Here is a 19,446-nt window from a genome sequence, read left to right on the forward strand (position 1 = left end):
GGGGAAAAGTAACGTACCGGCTGCGCAAAGGGCTTGTAAATAAGCTCCAAGAATTCCGAACTCACTGCCATCTCGTCTCATTCCAGAGCCTCCTCCGGGTCTTACCATTCGTACAACCTTTACCCTTGTCTAGCCACCAAGAACTTCTGTATGAGTAATCAGAGTTGGTGCTGCTGGAGGTGGGCTACTGAAGGTTTACCGCTCACAAGGAACTCAACGCTAAATAGCAGTTTCCATTCCATCTCCCTGTGTGGGTTCATCCCGAGTGGAAAAACATATGATTTACCTATACCTGCCAACTCACACAGTGCTACGCCACATGATTTCTGCTCCCTTCACATGGTCACCTGGTGAGGAGACAAAATCACAAGGTGGCAGGGTAAACCAGCTGAAAACCACTGCAAACAGTAGACTTCCAGCTCGTTTTCGGAGACTGCAAACAGTTGATCTCCAGGACATCGGCAATAGCCTTGATTATACTTTTAGGTAGAGCCTGAGCACTGCATGCGCTGTTCTGCGAGGCATGTTGTATTGAGGCAGGGACTTGAAGTTCCACCCATTCTTCACCCACAATTTTCATTGGCTTGTGTCATTGTGCACTGTAAACTGTGGCTGCTCATTAGTCGTTCCTCCTTAGTATTGCCTTGTCTCGTTTTGAAACCTCCAATGGTGAGACACACCCTGTTACGTGTGCTGTGGCTTTCGAGGCTTTAGTTACAGCCTCCGAGCACTATTTTCTCAAATAGCTTTAGCAGGCAGGACACGCTCTCTCCTAACGCTTTTTTAAATCTTTATAGCGCGTATTTGTAACGCAATAGGTCTCGCAATTGCGAGAGTTTAAGCTATTGGCATTGTAAATGACAATGCCTTTCATTTATCTTTTTTAAAAACAACACCAAAATAAAAGGCTTTGTAATTTGCAAAGCCAATTGCTCAAACTCTCATAAATGTGAGACCTGGTGCATTGCAAATGCTTGTTTATTTGGAGGGACTTGGGGGCATATTACCAACGTTAAGCGATATTTATCGCTAACGATGCTTAGCAACGAATTCTTTACCGCTAAGCATCGTCAGAAATTATCGCAGATAAACCTTGCTATTAACAAGGTTTATCGCAAATGCGATAAAAACCGGCCGCAATGCATGAATATCGCGGAAAAGTCAGCGATATTCATGCATTACCGAGCTAATGCTCTTAGCCATGTTATCCACCTCCCACTGGATAACATGGCTAAGAACTGCTCAGGGCAGGTGTTAGTTTTTGGAGATATTCGCGCTTAGCGCGAATATCTCCAAAAGTTGGTAATAGGAGATAGCGATGTTAGCGACTGTTTCCAGTCGCTAACATCTTGGTACGCCCACTTTGCATGTCATTAGTGATAAATATCACTGACATGCAAAGTGGGGCCCAAGATGGTCGCTATCTCCTACTAGCGGTCGCTAACTGGTGTTAGCGACAGCTAGGTAATAGGGAGGTAATTTTATCTCCGCTTTCTTGGCTTTTAAAGCCAAAAAAGCGAAGATAAACCCCCTTGATAATATGCCCCTTGGTGAGTGGCAGAGTGTCTCTCAGATAGCTCTCAGCACCATGTCCCGTCCCCTCCAGTCCCCTCCTCACATGGTGAAGTTATTTTGTAAGGTGGCAGGTATGATGTACCATGGAATTCCGCACCATGCTGAGTTTCCATGCAGAATACAAACAAATGTCGTGAATTCCACAAAGTAGTAAAGCTACAATAAGATGCAGGTTTAAATATATGAGTGCGTTTTTACTGTGTCGCTTGTGAATCAGATACCTAGCGATTCTCCTTCCCCATGGTGAATATTGTGAGAGGGCCTCTATCGATGTTGTGTATGTTTGTTTGTGCGCGCTCGTGTGTGCCTGCATTTTGTAACTGTTAGTGATGTGTTGATGTGTGAGATCCAGAATTCATTTTAACTGGACTTCCCCATCCTTTGATTGCTACAGCGCCTGTCCTGGAGCTGCACTCGGTCGGCATTGTTGTCACTTCCTTGATCTTCACTGCGTCATTGAAAGCAAATCAGTTTCGCGCGAAACGGGAATTAGTTCAATGATTCCAGGATGTGACGCGGAACACGTTCTCGCCTGCATCGCTGTCGTCCTAACGTCACCCACTGCAGACTCTCGGGAACCAGGCTCGTTGGAGCAGACAGAAGGTGAAACAAGAGGGTGTCAAGTCAGAGCCGGGGCCACAGGAGACGTGAGTACAACAGATTGAGCAATGACCAAGACAGTAGGTCTTTTTTTCTAAAATAAATACATAAATTAATAAAACATGCTGAACTTGATACGGGCTGGTTTTCGGGTTTTGTGCAGACTTTTTGTAAAACTGTGTGTGTGCGGTAAAGATGATGCACTCACTGCTGTTTCTTCGGCGAAGAGTAGAAGTGCTTGAGTGTTATACGTGTTGAAGGGCCACCTCAGAGAAAGTCTCTGAGTGGCCCTTTGTTTTAATGGGCCAGTCTGGTAAGGTTTAGCTGGTTCTGCCTCTTTTCACATCCTGTCCAATGAAGTTTCATTACACTTTTCTTTTAAGGTCCAATCCAGTCAGGCTCCATTTATTGGATCTCCCACATGGGGCACATCCCATGAAATGCACTTTTTCTTATAGTACATGGCAATATTCTTTAAAAGCCATACGGGAACAGTCCAGCCTGAACTGCCATGCCAGGCCCTCCTTGGACCAGAAACCAGCATCCTGGTACCAGTTTCGGGCTATCACCCCTCATCAGCTAGGCTAGCTTCAATACAGTGGAATAGTGTACATGGGACCCACATCTGGGCATACCCTTCCCACTTAGGGCGACAAATGCAAATAGAAGAAATGTTGGAAGGGATGCTGAAAAAAATCAAACATTCCCCCCCCAGTCACAGCTCTGGGTTTAATCCTCACCTTGACACCCCATTTTGGATCCAGTTATGTACAAATCAGTCTTGACCCTGCTCCCCATGGGAACAGTCCAGCCCAAGCTGCCAGGCCACGTCCTCCATGGACCAGGAACAAGCATCCTGAGATCAGTTGAGGTATCAGCCAGGCTAACTTGAATACAGTGGCACAGTGAACCAGGGGCCCACGTCTGCACGTAACCCTCCCATTTAAGGTGACAAAAGGAACAAGCATTTGCATTGCAATAGGTCTCGCATTTCGAAAGTTTGAGCTATTGGTATTGTAAATGACAATTTTTTTTAATGTGTTGGTTTTGAAAATAGCTAAAATAATAGCTTTGTCATTTACAATGCCAATAGTTTTAACTTTTGCAAATGTGACACCTATAGCATGTGTAATGCAATGTGTGTTGTATTTACGTGACTTAGATGTATTGATATTAAAAATAACAATGGCTTTTATTTTTTTAATAATTAATACTTATATAAAAACTATTGTAATTTATAATAGCAATAGCTTAAACTTTTGTAAATAACTTTTGTGAAGATTATGTTCAGTGTATTTGATTGTGACGAAAATCCAAGAACAGAAGTGAAATATTAACATATTTTTGTGACATTTTTAATAAAGCTTGAAACATTGAGAGAACAGTTCAGTTCAGTTCATGAAGCTTTATTCGGTTCATTGAAAAAATTACCACAAAAGCACAGCAAACAGGCAACAGAATTAAAAAAGTACATACATGATTAGAAACTCATACTTTTTCTAAAAGCCATAGATTTACATATAAAACTGGCAGTATAAAAACATATATCGGCGTGGTCCAAATTATACAACAAACACATAGCATCCTCCACGTTTAACACTCCATACTTAATAAATAATGGTTTTAAAAAAGAGATCCTAGCATTCTGAAATAGGGGGCAAATAAGCATAAAGTGCGATGTGCTTTGCTTAGAATGTCCGTCACAGGGACACGGACCCACAGGGGGCTTTTTAGGATGTGGGAAGGCCACTAGTACATCAGCAATGCCAACTCTTAATCTGGTCAGTACAAACCTATGCGTAGGCCTGGTTACTACGTTCAGATAACATTGGAATCCCTCGACAGCAATGTATTTATTGTAAACTTTAACAGTAGCGAGGGAGTTAGTTGTTACTGAACGTTTAAGAGCCTTATGACACATAAAAGCCTTTTTAAGATCCAGCGAACAGCGTGAGAACATATTTGAACCAGCTGTTGAATGGTTGCACAGATTGATGCTGTGGTGGCGCCGGATGATGTTGTGGTGGCGACGAGTGATGCTGTGGTGGTGCTGAGTGATGCTGTGGTGATGCAATAGATAGAGTGTATGCGATATATAGAGTGAGGGCGATAGATAGAGGGAGGGTGATAGATAGATAGAGGGAGGGTGATAGATAGATAGATAGAGGGAGGGCGATAGATAGACAGAGGGAGGGCGATAGATAGGTTGAGTGAGGGCGATAGATAGATAGAGTGAGTGAGGGCAATAGATAGATAGATAGATAGATAGATAGATAGATAGATAGAGGGAGGGCGATAGATAGACAGATAGATAGAGTGAGGGCGATCGATAGATAGAGTGAGTGTGATACATAGATAGAGGGCGATAGATAGAGGGTGATAGATAGATGGAGTGATTGCGATAGATAGATAGAGTGAGGGCAATACATAGAGTGAAGGCTATAGATAGAGTGAGGGCGATAGATAGACAGAGTGGGGGCGATAGATAGATAGACAGAGTGAGGGCAATAGATAGATAGACAGAGTGAGGGCGATAGATAGAGTGAGGGCGATAGATCGAGTGAGGGCAATAGATAGTTAGAGTGAGGGCGATAGATAGATAGAGTGAGGGCGATAGATAGATAGATAGAGTGAGGGCGATAGATAGATAGACAGAGTAAGGGTGATAGATAGATATAGGGCGATAGATAGATAGATAGATAGATAGATAGATAGATAGATAGATAGATAGATAGATAGATAGATAGATAGATAGATAGATAGATAGATAGATACAGGGAGGCAATAGATAGATAGACAGATAGATAGATAGATAGATAGATAGATAGATAGATAGATAGATAGATAGATAGATAGATAGATAGATAGATAGATAGATAGATAGATAGATAGATAGATAGATAGATAGATAGATAGATAGATAGATAGATAGATAGATAGATAGATAGAGTGAGGGCGATAGATAGATAGAGTGAGGGCGATGGATAGAGTGAGGGCCAAAGATAGATAGAGTGAGGGCGATAGATAGAGTGAGGGCGATAGATAGAGTGAGGGCGATAGATAGATAGAGTGAGGGCGATAGATACAGTGAATGAAATGAAATGAAAGGGAGTTTTATAAAGCGCGAACAGTTGCCCTGAGGCGTCCAGGCGCTGGTAGGTAAAGGAAACTTCTGCTGGGGTGGATCGCCGGTGGGGTGATTTTATTTAGATATTTTTTGGTTGAAGAGGAAAGTTTTCAATTGTTTGCGAAAGGTGAGCAGGTTGGGGTTGGATCTTAGATGGAGGGGGAGAGAATTCCATAACTTGGATGCGTTATAGGAAAAGCAGCGACCTCCTGATCTGGCTCTTCGTATCTGTGGGACAACAGTTAGAAAGGCTTTCGATGAGCGGAGTTCTTTTTTGGGATGGTAGGGGGTGATCAAAGAGTGATTGATCGCCGGCCTCGATTTCCAGGAGGCTTGGTGGGTGATGCACATGGCCTTGAATTTGACCCTCTCCCTAACAGGGAGCCAGTGCAAAGATTTCAGACCAGGCCCTATAGAGTTTCTACGGGGAATTCCGAGGAGGGTGCGTGCAGCGCAGTTCTGGATCCGCTGAAGTTTGTTTAGGCAGTATTCTGGGGACCCCAAATACAGGGCGTTGCTATAGTCTATACGAGACTGGATTAGGCCCTGGATAACTACCTGTTTTGCAGCTGTCTAATCAGACCGAAGCAGGTTCCTGACACTTTGGTGACTTGCGTGTTAAATGTCAGGGATTTGTCTAGCCATACTGCAAGACTCTTTATGTTGTCTTTGGGTGCAGGAGGATCGCCTAGGCTAGGGGGCCACAGAAGCTCTAAGGTGGAGGGGGCCAGAGGGCCGAGGAGCATCAGCTCGGTCTTGTCCCCGTTAAGCTTTAGGCATGAGCTTGTCATCCAGCTCTTTACCTGCTCCAGACAGGGAATCAGGTTGGTCTGTGATTGCTGGCTGTCCTTATTTGCAAGGGAGACCACTAGCTGAGTGTCGTCTGCATAGGTAACGATTGTGATGCCATGCGATCGAACAATCTCTGCCAGTGGTCTCATGTATGCATTGAAAAGCGTGGGGCTAAGTGAGGAGCCTTGTGGCACCCCACACCCCAGAGGCTTGCTTGAGGAGACTGAGGCTCCTTCAAAGACACTGAAGGTACGGTCTTTTAGAAAGGATTTAGGCCAAGCTAGGGCTTCTCCCGATATTCCGAACTTAGTAGACGGTGGAGGAGGATTTGATGGTTCACCATGTCAAATGCGGCGCTCAGATCAAGGAGGATCACCGCCACTGCTCCTCCCTGATGTAAGATCCGCCTTGCCTCCTCTGTAACCGCTACCAGGGACGTCTCCGTACCATGCTTGGGCCGGCAGCCAGTCTGGGTGGTGTCCAGCAGATGGTTGCTCTCGAAGAACTTAGTTAGACAAGTATTTTCAATTCAATTCAATTAATTTATATAGCGCGCTACATACCCAGAGGGTCTCAAGGCGCTTGAAGAAGGGTGGGGAATTACTTGTCGAATATCCATGTTTTAAGTTGCTTTCTGAATGCTAGGTGGTTCTGAGTGAGGCGAAGGTGAATGGGAAGTGAGTTCCAGGTTTTAGCCGCCAGGTAGGAGAAGGATCTTCCTCCCATGGTGGTTTTGTTGATGCGAGGGACAGCAGCAAGGGCTTGGTTGGAAGAGCGTAGCTGGCGGGAGGGGGTGTAGAAGGAAAGTCGTGTGTTGAGGCATTCGGGTCCAAGTTCGTAAAGTGCTTTGTGTGCGTGGGTGAGGAGGCGGAATGTTATCCTCTTATTGACGGGAAGCCAGTGGAGGTTTTTCAGGTGACCAGAGATGTGGTCTTTACGCGGGATGTCTAGTATGAGTCTGGCTGATGCGTTTTGGATGCGTTGGAGTTTTTTCTGAAGTTTTGCGGTGGTACCGGCGTATAGGGTGTTTCCGTAGTCCAGGCGGCTTGTAACCAGTGCGTGGGTGACCGTTTTTCTAGTTTCGGTGGGGATCCAGCGAAATGCTTTTTGAGCATGCGAAGAATGTTGAAGCAAGTTGATGAAACGGCGTTGACTTGTCTGGTCATCGAGAGTGAGGAGTCCAGGATGACACCCAGGTTCTGTGTGTGGTCCGTCGGGATGGGTGCTTTTCCAAGGGCCTCTGGCCACCAAGAGTCGTCCCAGGTGGAGGGGGAGGTACCTAAGATAAGGACATCTGTTTTGTCTGAATTCAGTTTCAGACGGCTGTGCTTCATCCACTCGGCTACTTCTTTCATTCCTTCATGTAAGTTGGTTTTGGCGGTGTTAGGGTCTTTGGTGAATGAGAGGATCAGTTGAGTGTCATCAGCGTAGGAGATGATGTTGAGGTTGTGTTGGCGTGCGATGGCCGCGAGAGGGCTCATGTATACGTTGAAGAGGGTGGGGCTGAGTGAAGATCCTTGTGGTACGCCGCAAATGACTTCAGCGGCCTCTGACTTGAATGGTAGGAGGCGGACTCTCTGAGTTCTTCCGGCAAGGAACTAGGTGATCCATTCCAGTGCATTTCCTTGGATTCCGATGTTTCTGAGGCGTTGTAGCAGGGTGCTGTGTCGAAGGCTGCGGAGAGGTCGAGGAGGATGAGGGCGACTGTGTCTCCATTGTCCAGTAGAGTTCGAATGTCGTCTGTTGCTGCGATGAGTGCAGTCTCAGTGCTGTGTTTGGCTCGTAAGCCGGACTGTGAGGAGTCAAGGGATTTGTTGGTTTCAAGGAAGGCGGCGAGCTGGTTGTTGACAGCTTTCTCAATGACTTTGGCCGGGAATGGAAGGAGCGAGATGGGGCGGTAGTTTTTGAGTTCGGTGGGGTCAGCTGTGGCTTTTTTCAGAAGGGCGCTGAGTTCGGCGTGTTTCCAGCTTTCCGGGAAGGTGGCGGAGTTGAGGGAGCAGTTGATGACGTCTCGGAGGTGTGGTGCTATGATGGAGTCTGCTTTGTTGAAGATGTGGTGAGAGCATGGGTCTGTGGGGGATCCTGAGTGGATGGAGTTCATCAGGCGGATGGTGTCCTCAGTGGAGATTGTGTTCCAGTCATTAAGGATGTTCAAGGGGGGTGAAGGTACGTCAGAAGGTTGGGTGGGTTGGTCTCCGGGTTGGTTGTCGAAGCTGTTGTGGATGTCTGCGATTTTGTCATGGAAGAACGAAGCTAGGGAGTCGCAAAGGGTTTGAGAGGGGGTAATGTCGTTGGAGTTGGCAGTGGGGTTGGTAAACTCTTTGACGATGTTGAATAATTCCTTGCTGTTGTGGGCGTTGTTGTCTAGTCGGTCTTTGAATGCGGCTTTCTTGGCAGTCCGGATCAGTTGGTGGTATATGCGGATGGCGTTTTTGAAGGCGTCCCTGGTGCTGGTGTTTGGGTCTTTTTTCCAGGCCTTCTCAAGGGAGCGACAGAGTTTCTTGGATTTCTCAAGATCGTCGTTGAACCAGGGGGCGTTTTTGCTGCCTAGTTTGATTTGACGTTTTTTCAAAGGTGCTAGGTTGTCGGCGCTGTTGGTTAGCCATTGAGTGAGGTTAATGGCTGCTTGGTTGGGGTTCGATGAGTGGGCAGGGGGGTTTTGAAGAAGCGATGAGGAGATCTGGTCGATGGTGATTTTGTTCCAGTTTCTTCGCAGAGTAGGTTGAGGATGGTTGTGGGTTGTGGTCTTTTTGTAGACAAAGTGAACGCAGCTGTGGTCCGTCCAATGGAGAGCTGTGGTGTGACTGAAGGAGATATGTTTGCTGGAGGTGAAGATAGGGTCGAGTGTGTGACCTGCGTAGTGTGTGGGGGTATTGACAAGTTGTTTGAGTCCGAGGTTGGCGAGATTGTCCAGAAGGGTGGTGGTGTTGCTGTCGTTGCTCTTTTCCAGGTGAAAATTGAGGTCGCCCAATAGAATGTAGTCCTCGGAGGGGAGGGCGTGTGGGGTGATAAAGTCAGTGATGTCTTCACTGAATTGTGCACGGGGTCCTGGTGGCCTGTAGAGGAGGGTGCCTCTGAGTGTGGTCTTGGGGTCGGTGTGGATCTGGAAGTGAAGGTGTTCGGCGCTAGCGAGGTTGACGTCTGAGCTGGTTGAGATGCGGATGGAATTCTTATGGACGATAGCGATGCCTCCTCCTGTTTGGTAGGTGCGGTCTTTTCGGATGATCTTGTAGCCTTCCGGGATGGCAATGGTGATGTCTGGGGCTGAGGAGGCGTTCATCCATTTTTCTGTTAGGAAGGCGACGTCCGGAGAGATGGTGTCTAGTAAATTCCAAAGGTCGATGGCGTGTCTGTGGATCGAGCGGGTGTTGAGCAGGATGCATTTTAGGTGGTTGGTGTCAGATCTCTGTTTGGTGTTAGTGGATGAGGAGTTGGTCTTGGTGCCGTCATACTTGCAGGAGTTGCATGTGAATGGTCCATGGGTGTGTCCAGGTGCGGCTTGGGCGCAGTTGGGGAGTCGGCCGCAGTTTAGGGCTAAGAGGGTGGAGGCGTCGTATGTAATGCGGGTGGGGTAGGTGGTACGGGGGCCATGGGGTCTGGCGCTGGGCGCGGTCTTGGCGCGGACGGGCGTAGACGGGCTTACCTTTGGCGCACCTTCGGCGCGACCGCAGCGCGTGGACGCTGCGCGTTGGTTCATCTGACTTAAGTGGAAAGTGGAGGGGGCGGAGCGTGGTAGGGGCAGCTGGGAGGCGGGAGCGAGGTGGGGGGAAGGTGTGTGTGGACGGCCAAACAAACGAGATCAAAATGGCAGCAACAAAACAAATGCTGCAGGGTAGGACGGGGTAATGCCGCTTGTGGGGTGGGAATAATGCAGCAGAGGTTTGCGAAAATAGAGCGCAATGGAAGGCTCACGAGCGCTAGGATGATTGGCACTATTTTCAAAGCAAAGTTCCCTTAAGCGATCGGATGGTGCAGCCACGCAGTCGGGTCAAGAAGCGCTAAAAAGATGGGTCAAGAAGCGCTACAAATACAGTTAAATACAATACAGTAAATGGCACACAAGTAGTGAGAACTCAGGAAGCGCTACAAAGTCGGGTCAAGAAGCGCTACAAATGCAGGAGATTCGCAGGTACGATACCAAGTCAGGGAGGAGGTGGTGGGAGCGACCGCTTCTGCCCAGGACAGGACGGTCACAGCTCTCACGAGGGCTCGGACGCCCTGTAGTTTCTGTGGGTGGGAGGGGCAGCTGGGAGCGAGGTGGGGGGAAGGTGTGTGTGGACGGCCAAACAAACGAGACCAAAATGGCAGCAACAAAACAAATGCTGCAGGGTAGGACAGGGTAATGCCGCTTGTGGGGTGGGAATAATGCAGCAGAGGTTTGCGAAAATAAAGCGCAATGGAGGGCGCAATGGAGTATTAATATGCTTTTCAAGGAGTTTGCTTGCCCAAGGGAGTAGTGAGATGGGTCGATAGTTATTGAGGTTGCGAGGGTCGAGATTAGTTTTTTTTAGGAGTGCACGTACCCTGGCAGATACCCCCTCCTGAGGCACAGCCGGGAGATAGGCCCCTTGACAGTTGTTTTTAAAAACTGAAGAATTACCTGTATATTTTTAAAATCGTGTTGCTCCACTAGACCACTTTGGACCACAGCTGCACTTTCACTAGACTCCCGCGTAGCGGATTTATCGCTGCCGCGGCCCTAGTCTATTTCCAGTGACATCACGGACGGGGACTCCCTGAGGCCACGCCCACTACGGTCGGCCACGCCCCCCCACCTATATACGCCTATTTAAAGCGCTGAGTGCTAGCGCGACGACAAACAGATAAACCCTCCTGAGGCACAGCCGGGAGATAGGCCCCTTGACAGTTGTTTTTAAAAACTGAAGAATTACCTGTATGTTTTTAAAATCGTGTTGCTCCACTAGACCACTTTGGACCACAGCTGCACTTTCACTAGACTCCCGCGTAGCGGATTTATCGCTGCCGCGGCCCTAGTCTATTTCCAGTGACATCACGGACGGGGACTCCCTGAGGCCACGCCCACTACAGTCGGCCACGCCCCCCCACCTATCTACGCCTATTTAAAGCGCTGAGTGCTAGCGCGACGACAAACAGATACCCCCTCCTGATGCACAGCCGGGAGATAGGCCCTTTGACAGTTGTTTTTAAAAACTGAAGAATTACCTGTATGTTTTTTAAATCGTATTGCTCCACTAGACCACTTTGGACCACAGCTGCACTTTCACTAGACACCCGTGTAGCGGATTTATCGCTGCCGCGGCCCTAGTCTGTTTCCAGTGACATCACAGACGGGGACTCCTTGAGGCCACGCCCACTACGGTCGGCCACTCCCCCCACCTATCTATGCCTATTTAAAGCGCTGAGTGCTAGCGCGACGACAAACAGATACCCCCTCCTGAGGCACAGCCGGGAGATAGGCCCCTTGACAGTTGTTTTTAAAAACTGAAGAATTACCTGTATATTTTTAAAATCGTGTTGCTCCACTAGACCACTTTGGACCACAGCTGCACTTTCACTAGACTCCCGCGTAGCGGATTTATCGCTGCCGCGGCCCTAGTCTATTTCCAGTGACATCACGGACGGGGACTCCCTGAGGCCACGCCCACTACGGTCGGCCACGCCCCCCCACCTATATACGCCTATTTAAAGCGCTGAGTGCTAGCGCGACGACAAACAGATAAACCCTCCTGAGGCACAGCCGGGAGATAGGCCCCTTGACAGTTGTTTTTAAAAACTGAAGAATTACCTGTATGTTTTTAAAATCGTGTTGCTCCACTAGACCACTTTGGACCACAGCTGCACTTTCACTAGACTCCCGCGCAGCGGATTTATCGCTGCCGCGGCCCTAGTCTATTTCCAGTGACATCACGGACGGGGACTCCCTGAGGCCACGCCCACTACAGTCGGCCACGCCCCCCCACCTATCTACGCCTATTTAAAGCGCTGAGTGCTAGCGCGACGACAAACAGATACCCCCTCCTGATGCACAGCCGGGAGGTTATCCCCTTGACAGTTGTTTTTAAAAACTGAAGAATTACCTGTATGTTTTTTAAATCGTATTGCTCCACTAGACCACTTTGGACCACAGCTGCACTTTCACTAGACACCCGTGTAGCGGATTTATCGCTGCCGCGGCCCTAGTCTATTTCCAGTGACATCACAGACGGGGACTCCTTGAGGCCACGCCCACTACGGTCGGCCACTCCCCCCACCTATCTATGCCTATTTAAAGCGCTGAGTGCTAGCGCGACGACAAACAGATACCCCCTCCTGAGGCACAGCCGGGAGATAGGCCCCTTGACAGTTGTTTTTAAAAACTGAAGAATTACCTGTATGTTTTTAAAATCGTGTTGCTCCACTAGACCACTTTGGACCACAGCTGCACTTTCACTAGACTCCCGCGTAGCGGATTTATCGCTGCCGCGGCCCTAGTCTATTTCCAGTGACATCACGGACGGGGACTCCCTGAGGCCACGCCCACTACGGTCGGCCAAGCCCCCCCACCTATCTACGCCTATTTAAAGCGCTGAGTGCTAGCGTGACGACAAACAGATACCCCCTCCTGAGGCACAGCCGGGAGATAGGCCCCTTGACAGTTGTTTTTAAAAACTGAAGAATTACCTGTATGTTTTTAAAATCGTGTTGCTCCACTAGACCACTTTGGACCACAGCTGCACTTTCACTAGACTCCCGCGTAGCGGATTTATCGCTGCCGCGCCCCTAGTCTATTTCCAGTGACATCACGGACGGGGACTCCCTGAGGCCACGCCCACTACAGTCGGCCACGCCCCCCCACCTATCTACGCCTATTTAAAGCGCTGAGTGCTAGCGCGACGACAAACAGATACCCCCTCCTGATGCACAGCCGGGAGGTTATCCCCTTGACAGTTGTTTTTAAAAACTGAAGAATTACCTGTATGTTTTTTAAATCGTGTTGCTCCACTAGACCACTTTGGACCACAGCTGCACTTTCACTAGACACCCGTGTAGCGGATTTATCGCTGCCGCGGCCCTAGTCTATTTCCAGTGACATCACAGACGGGGACTCCTTGAGGCCACGCCCACTACGGTCGGCCACTCCCCCACCTATCTATGCCTATTTAAAGCGCTGAGTGCTAGCGCGACGACAAACAGATACCCCCTCCTGAGGCACAGCCGGGAGATAGGCCCCTTGACAGTTGTTTTTAAAAACTGAAGAATTACCTGTATGTTTTTAAAATCGTGTTGCTCCACTAGACCACTTTGGACCACAGCTGCACTTTCACTAGACTCCCGCGTAGCGGATTTATCGCTGCCGCGGCCCTAGTCTATTTCCAGTGACATCACGGACGGGGACTCCCTGAGGCCACGCCCACTACGGTCGGCCAAGCCCCCCCACCTATCTACGCCTATTTAAAGCGCTGAGTGCTAGCGTGACGACAAACAGATACCCCCTCCTGAGGCACAGCCGGGAGATAGGCCCCTTGACAGTTGTTTTTAAAAACTGAAGAATTACCTGTATGTTTTTAAAATCGTGTTGCTCCACTAGACCACTTTGGACCACAGCTGCACTTTCACTAGACTCCCGCGTAGCGGATTTATCGCTGCCGCGGCCCTAGTCTATTTCCAGTGACATCACGGACAGGGACTCCCTGAGGCCACGCCCACTACGGTCGGCCAAGCCCCCCCACCTATCTACGCCTATTTAAAGCGCTGAGTGCTAGCGCGACGACAAACAGATACCCCCTCCTGAGGCACAGCCGGGAGATAGGCCCCTTGACAGTTGTTTTTAAAAACTGAAGAATTACCTGTATGTTTTTAAAATCGTATTGCTCCACTAGACCACTTTGGACCACAGCTGCACTTTCACTAGACTCCCGCGTAGCGGATTTATCGCTGCCGCGGCCCTAGTCTATTTCCAGTGACATCACGGACGGGGACTCCCTGAGGCCACGCCCACTACGGTCGGCCACGCCCCCCCACCTATCTACGCCTATTTAAAGCGCTGAGTGCTAGCGCGACGACAAACAGATGCCCCCTCCTGAGGCACAGCCGGGAGATAGGCCCCTTGACAGTTGTTATTAAAAACGGAAGAATTACCTGCATGTTTTTAAAATCGTGTTGCTCCACTAGACCACTTGGACCACAGCTGCACTTTCACTAGACTCCTGCGTAGCGGATTTATCGCTGCCGCGGCCCTAGTCTATTTCCAGTGACATCACGGACGGGGACTCCCTGAGGCCACGCCCACTACGGTCGGCCACGCCCCCCCACCCATCTACGCCTCACATCTCATATAAACATGTGCTATCACCGGACGTGCAGCGGACGAGCGCAGCGGGCGCGCCAAAGGCGCGCCTAAGGCAAGCCCGTCTGCGCCCGTCGGCGCCGGTTCCGTGCCGAGTGCCGGACATTCTGCCCATTTTCCCAACCTTCAATATTCTAAACACGACTTATGCAAACTAGATCAGCGCTGCTGCGATCAACCGACTAAATCGGATCTTGGGACCATCGATACTCCCCTTACATGTCCCTCCTGTGACATTCAAATACCAGTCTCTTCACTGACTATCACACAGAACCCACCCAAACCACCCTTTCCCAAAAAATCGCAGCCTGCTGTGAGTAACCTGCTACAGGCCACTTCTTATACCACCGATTACCGGGCCCATACTATGTCTCACAAAAATAGGTCCCTTAAATGCATACTACTCAATGTAAGATCTATGCCCAAACATAAACACGAGATCGAAGCCTTGTTCAACGATCACAGCCCTGACCTCATGTTTCTAACGTAAACTTGGGCTTCTCAGACCTCCGGACCCGACTGGAACATCGCCACGCCCATAGGCTACTCAGTCGAAAGCTTGAATCGAACAGGGTCCACCGGGGGAGGTACTGCGATAATCCACCGGTCGCACCTGAAAACAATCATTTGCGCCCAACCAGAATTAGAAGCCGAAGCAATGACCTTTAAGATCAAGGAAAACAATCATCTGATCTTTGAAGGACTGCTAGTTTACCGCCCTCCCGGCCCCAGGACGCCCTTCACCAAAGCTATACACACCTTTCTAGAAACCACCTTTGATACAGCCTCTTATACCATCCTAGGCGACTTCAACTATCATCTAGAGCTAAAAAACGATCCTGACTCAGCCACTCTTATCGATAACTTTCTCAGTTTCGACATGAAATAGTTAATCGATAAACCCACCCACATAGTAGGACACACCCTCGATGGGATTTTCTCAAACTGTCATTCCATCAAAATTTTATCCATCCCCCCATACCCTAGCCGGATCATAATGTCGTCTATTTTAATCTACAATTAAAAAACTTTGCGACTCAGCGCAGAAGCTACCTGCCCCCTGAAACTTCCCGCCCTTGGAAAAAACTTGAAACCATCCAACTTGCTGAGGCATTGGGAAAGACTCTTCCCGACTTTGACCACGGCAGTAGTGAAGTTTGGACGTCCAACTTCAACAAATGGATTACTGACGCGGTGAACGAGCTGGTCCCACTTGAACCAAAGAAATCCAGCAAACGACTCGTCACTGCTCAATGGTACACGGCCGAGGTAAAAACTGTTAAGATTAAGTGCCGACACGCAGAACGAAGCTGGCGCTCTGACTACAGCCTCGAGAAAAAACTAGAATACTCAAAAACCTTACAAGAGTACAAATCCATAATAATTCAGGCAAAGGCCGCCTACTTCACAGAAAAAATCCAAAAATCAGCTAATTCTTCCAGGGAACTTTTCAAAACTGTGGCCCACGCTATCCATCATACCCCACAACAAGGTTGGACCTACCGACATGACTTCCCCCCGCTTTTCCAGCTTCTTTGTACTTGAAAAACAGCAAGTACATGACTTACTAACTCAGATGAAATCCGGCTCTCCGCTGGACCCATGCCCCCCCTATGTGCTACATCAAATCCCTGAGGTCATTGCTAATACCTTAACTCCTTTGCTCAATAAAATCATCTCTCTAGGAGAATTTCCAAATAAGTGGAAAATGGCCTGCATTAGGCCTATTCTTAAAAAAGACTCCCTGGATCCTTCTGAATACAAACATTATTGACCCATTTCCTGTCTGCCATTACCATCAAAAATTCTAGAAAAATCTATAAATCAGGAAATAATGCTGCATGTGGAGGAAAAGAAGCTACTGGATCCATTGTGCCCTGATGAGAATCCGGTACATAATCTCCTGGATTCGAAACGCGTCGGCCAATTAGAAAGGACAATTTGGAAACCAGCATTTGCTGGCTGACAATTAATTTTGGATTTGCTTTCACGCTCCTTTCCTAATTTTTCTACTTTATCACCAATTTTGTGTTTTGCACCAAGTCTTTTTTCATTTGTCAATTTGTGTTTCATTGATTACATTGTAAATATTATTGTCTGTTGCGAAAAGCTTTTGCATTTAATTTTTTTGTCAATAGTGAATAATATTTGTTGTGACAACACGTTGTTATGTATATAAGCCACACTATATGTTGAATGTATATTGTATATATGTGTTTGTCTGACCATAATAAGGTTGTTTTGACAAAATAGAATTTGAAATCAAAAATTGATTAGTATAAATAAAAATACCTAGTTGAGTACGACAAACAGTGCACTCATCTTTTCCTTAAGTGTGGGATAAAAAGTAAGTGGCGAGGCACCTTTCTTTGTTCATTGATCTAATTAGGCCCAGCCTCCCCATTTGTCCATCAGGGCCAAGCTCCTCTTGTGCTTCACTGGATCCATCTCAGCATGGCTTCAGACCACTACATTCCACGGAATCTGCCCTCATCATGGCGACTGAAAAAATTCGCAAAACCATGGACGAAGGTGGACGATCGGCCCTGATACTTTTAGATCTCACAGCGGCCTTCGACACCGTTAATCACGCCGTCCTATTAAAAAGACTTACATCCTTAGGCTTCACCGGCTCTGCCCTAGCCCTCATTGCCTCCTTCCTAACCACCCGCACCAATCAAGTGATTTGGAATGGACTGCAATCCATTGAATTCTCTCTCCCGGGCGGTGTTCCACAAGGCTCAGCACTGTCTCCTACTCTTTTTAACCTTTACGTCACCCCCCTAGCGGCCCTGATTAGATCTCACGGACTACAATTGGTGTCGTACGCCGACGACACACAGATTGTTGTGTCCATCTCTCAAACCATTGACGCCACAGCAGAACGATTCAGGAATTGCCTCTCTCAGGTTAAGAATTGGATGAACAACAACTTCCTTAGACTTAATACGGATAAAACCAAAGTTATCGAGTTTGGCAACAAAGCTTCCATGTGGAACGACCTATGGTGGCCCCCTGAAGCAGGAACCTGCCCTCTTCCCGTAGACAAGGTTAGAAACCTCGGCTTCCTATTAGACAAGGAACTCTCCTGTAAAGCCCAGGTGAACCAGATGACTTCAGCCTGTTTTCACAACATCAAATTGATTAGGAAAGTTCTTCCCTATATCCCAGATACACTCAGAAAAACGGTAATGGGAGCCCTGGTGTTATCCCGCATTGACTACTGCAATTCCCTCTACCTGGGAGCAGGAGAAAAACAGCTGTCTAAACTTCAGGCGATCCAAAATGCGGCGGCTAGAGCCTTACTGAACATCCCTAGACGCCACCCCACGTCCAAAGCTATTCGGGAGCTACACTGGCTCCCAGTTAGACGCCGCATTCAATTTAAAGCTCTCTGCCTTGTCCACAGACCTATTCACGGCAAGGGACCCGACGACCTCAACAACCTGCTGGCCCGATACATTCCCCCGCGCGCATTGAGGTCATCCACCCTCGACCTCATCTGCAACCCAGAATAAACAGAGCCCGCTGAGGGGGAAGGTCCTTCTCATACCAAGCGGCAAAAATCTGGAACTCGCTACCCCCAGCACTTCGTGCCCAAAAATCTAAAACGATCTTCAGAAAATCCCTAAAAACCTGGCTCTTTGTCTAGACCGATCTGCCCCTCTGCCTCCCTATCATCTGTATCTGTTAGCGCCAAGACGCTGCGGCAATCGTGCGCTCTACAAATATTTCAGTCAGTCAGTCTGGCATGTTTCCATGTTAGTGGGACTGTGCTAGTTGTTATCGAAGAGTTCAGCAGTTCCAGTAATATGGGGAGAATTACCTGTCCAACCGAGATCAGTGTGTTTGGTGGCGCAGGATCACAGGGTGAGCCGGATTTTATTTGGTGCATTAGCGAGTCTAGTGTTACTGAATCTAGTTGTGGGAGGTAGGCTAGGGTGTTATGGAGAGATACCTCTGTTTCTATTGCGGAGGATGAGCTTTTGGAGGAAGGTTCTGCTCCAGTGTTCGGAAAGGATGCGTAGATGTTATTTATATTGAGAAAGAAGAACTCAGCTAGATCGTCACATTGTGGGGGTTCCACGGGGTTAACGGTTGAGGGGGGGAAGCGTAGTGAGACTTTTTACCGTTCGGTGCATTTCTTTGGGCTTGCACTTGGCTGCCATTATTTTACCCTCATAGTAGGCTGATTGAGTCAGTTTTATTGCTGACTTATAGGCTCTAATGGCCTCTCTGTATGTAATTTTATCCGTGGCCATGTAGTTTAGACGCCACTTCCTTTCTAGCCTCTTACAGGTACGTTTTTTTCCTCGGAGCTCTTCCGAGTACCAGGGTGCTGTTCTATGGTGTCTTTTTGATCTGGTGGTGCCAAGGGGTAGTATGGAGTCTAGCGAGCTCGTGATCCAGCTGTTGTACTCGATGTTGCCTTTTGAGGGGTCGCCGTTGAGTACAGGTTTGGTTGTGTTGAGATCGCTATCCCATTTTTTCAGACAGAGTTTGGACCAGTTCCTCGATCTAAGGGGGAAGTGAGGGGATGGAGCGCACTTGCGTGTGGTCCAGGTGAGTGGGATGAGGAAGTGATCAGTCCATGGGAGGCGAGTAAGGGTACCAACTGCCAGTTCGGGGCAGTTGCTGAACACGGGATCTAGTAAGTGGCCTTTTATATGGGTGTGGGAGGGAACGAGTTGTTCTAGTTCGATTGCTGCTAGACTAGCTATTAGTTCGTTGGCGACATTATCCTGTGTGTTGTCGAAGTGTATGTTAAGGTCGCCTAAAACTGTGAAATTCGCCGATGAGTTTGTTAGTTTGGCCACGGTATAAGGTAGTGCGGCGGGGAACTGTTTAAGCGCTCCGGGGGGGGCGGTAGATGAGGATGCCCGTGAAACTTTTGTTGGGGGAGAATTTAATGGTAAAGTGCAAACCTTCACAGTCTGCGATGGGCTCTGAGGTACACCGGCAGGTGTAAGCGTCTTTATAGATGATGGCTAGCCCCCCGCCTTTTCCCTGGGCGCGGTCCAGGCGGGCAATTTGGTAGCCTGGT

At 48.4% G+C, this 19,446-nt stretch overlaps 1 protein-coding gene across 2 annotated transcripts in view; it reads left to right on the forward strand.

Moving 5' to 3' along the window:
* Positions 1–1,969: 1,969 nt before the first annotated feature.
* LOC144788733 (membrane-spanning 4-domains subfamily A member 4A-like) overlaps positions 1,970–19,446 on the forward strand; it is a 202,561-nt gene continuing 185,084 nt past the window's right edge. Inside the window, exon 1 of one of the 2 annotated variants that reach the window (XM_078665348.1) lies at positions 1,970–2,222. The gene's annotated coding sequence lies outside the window, so the exon portion shown is untranslated. The remainder of the gene's footprint in view (positions 2,223–19,446) is intronic. The other variant, XM_078665349.1, reaches the window with a different exon arrangement.

Source organism: Lissotriton helveticus, chromosome 1_1, assembly GCF_964261635.1.
Source record: "Lissotriton helveticus chromosome 1_1, aLisHel1.1, whole genome shotgun sequence".
Classification (NCBI taxonomy): Eukaryota; Metazoa; Chordata; class Amphibia; order Caudata; family Salamandridae; genus Lissotriton; species Lissotriton helveticus.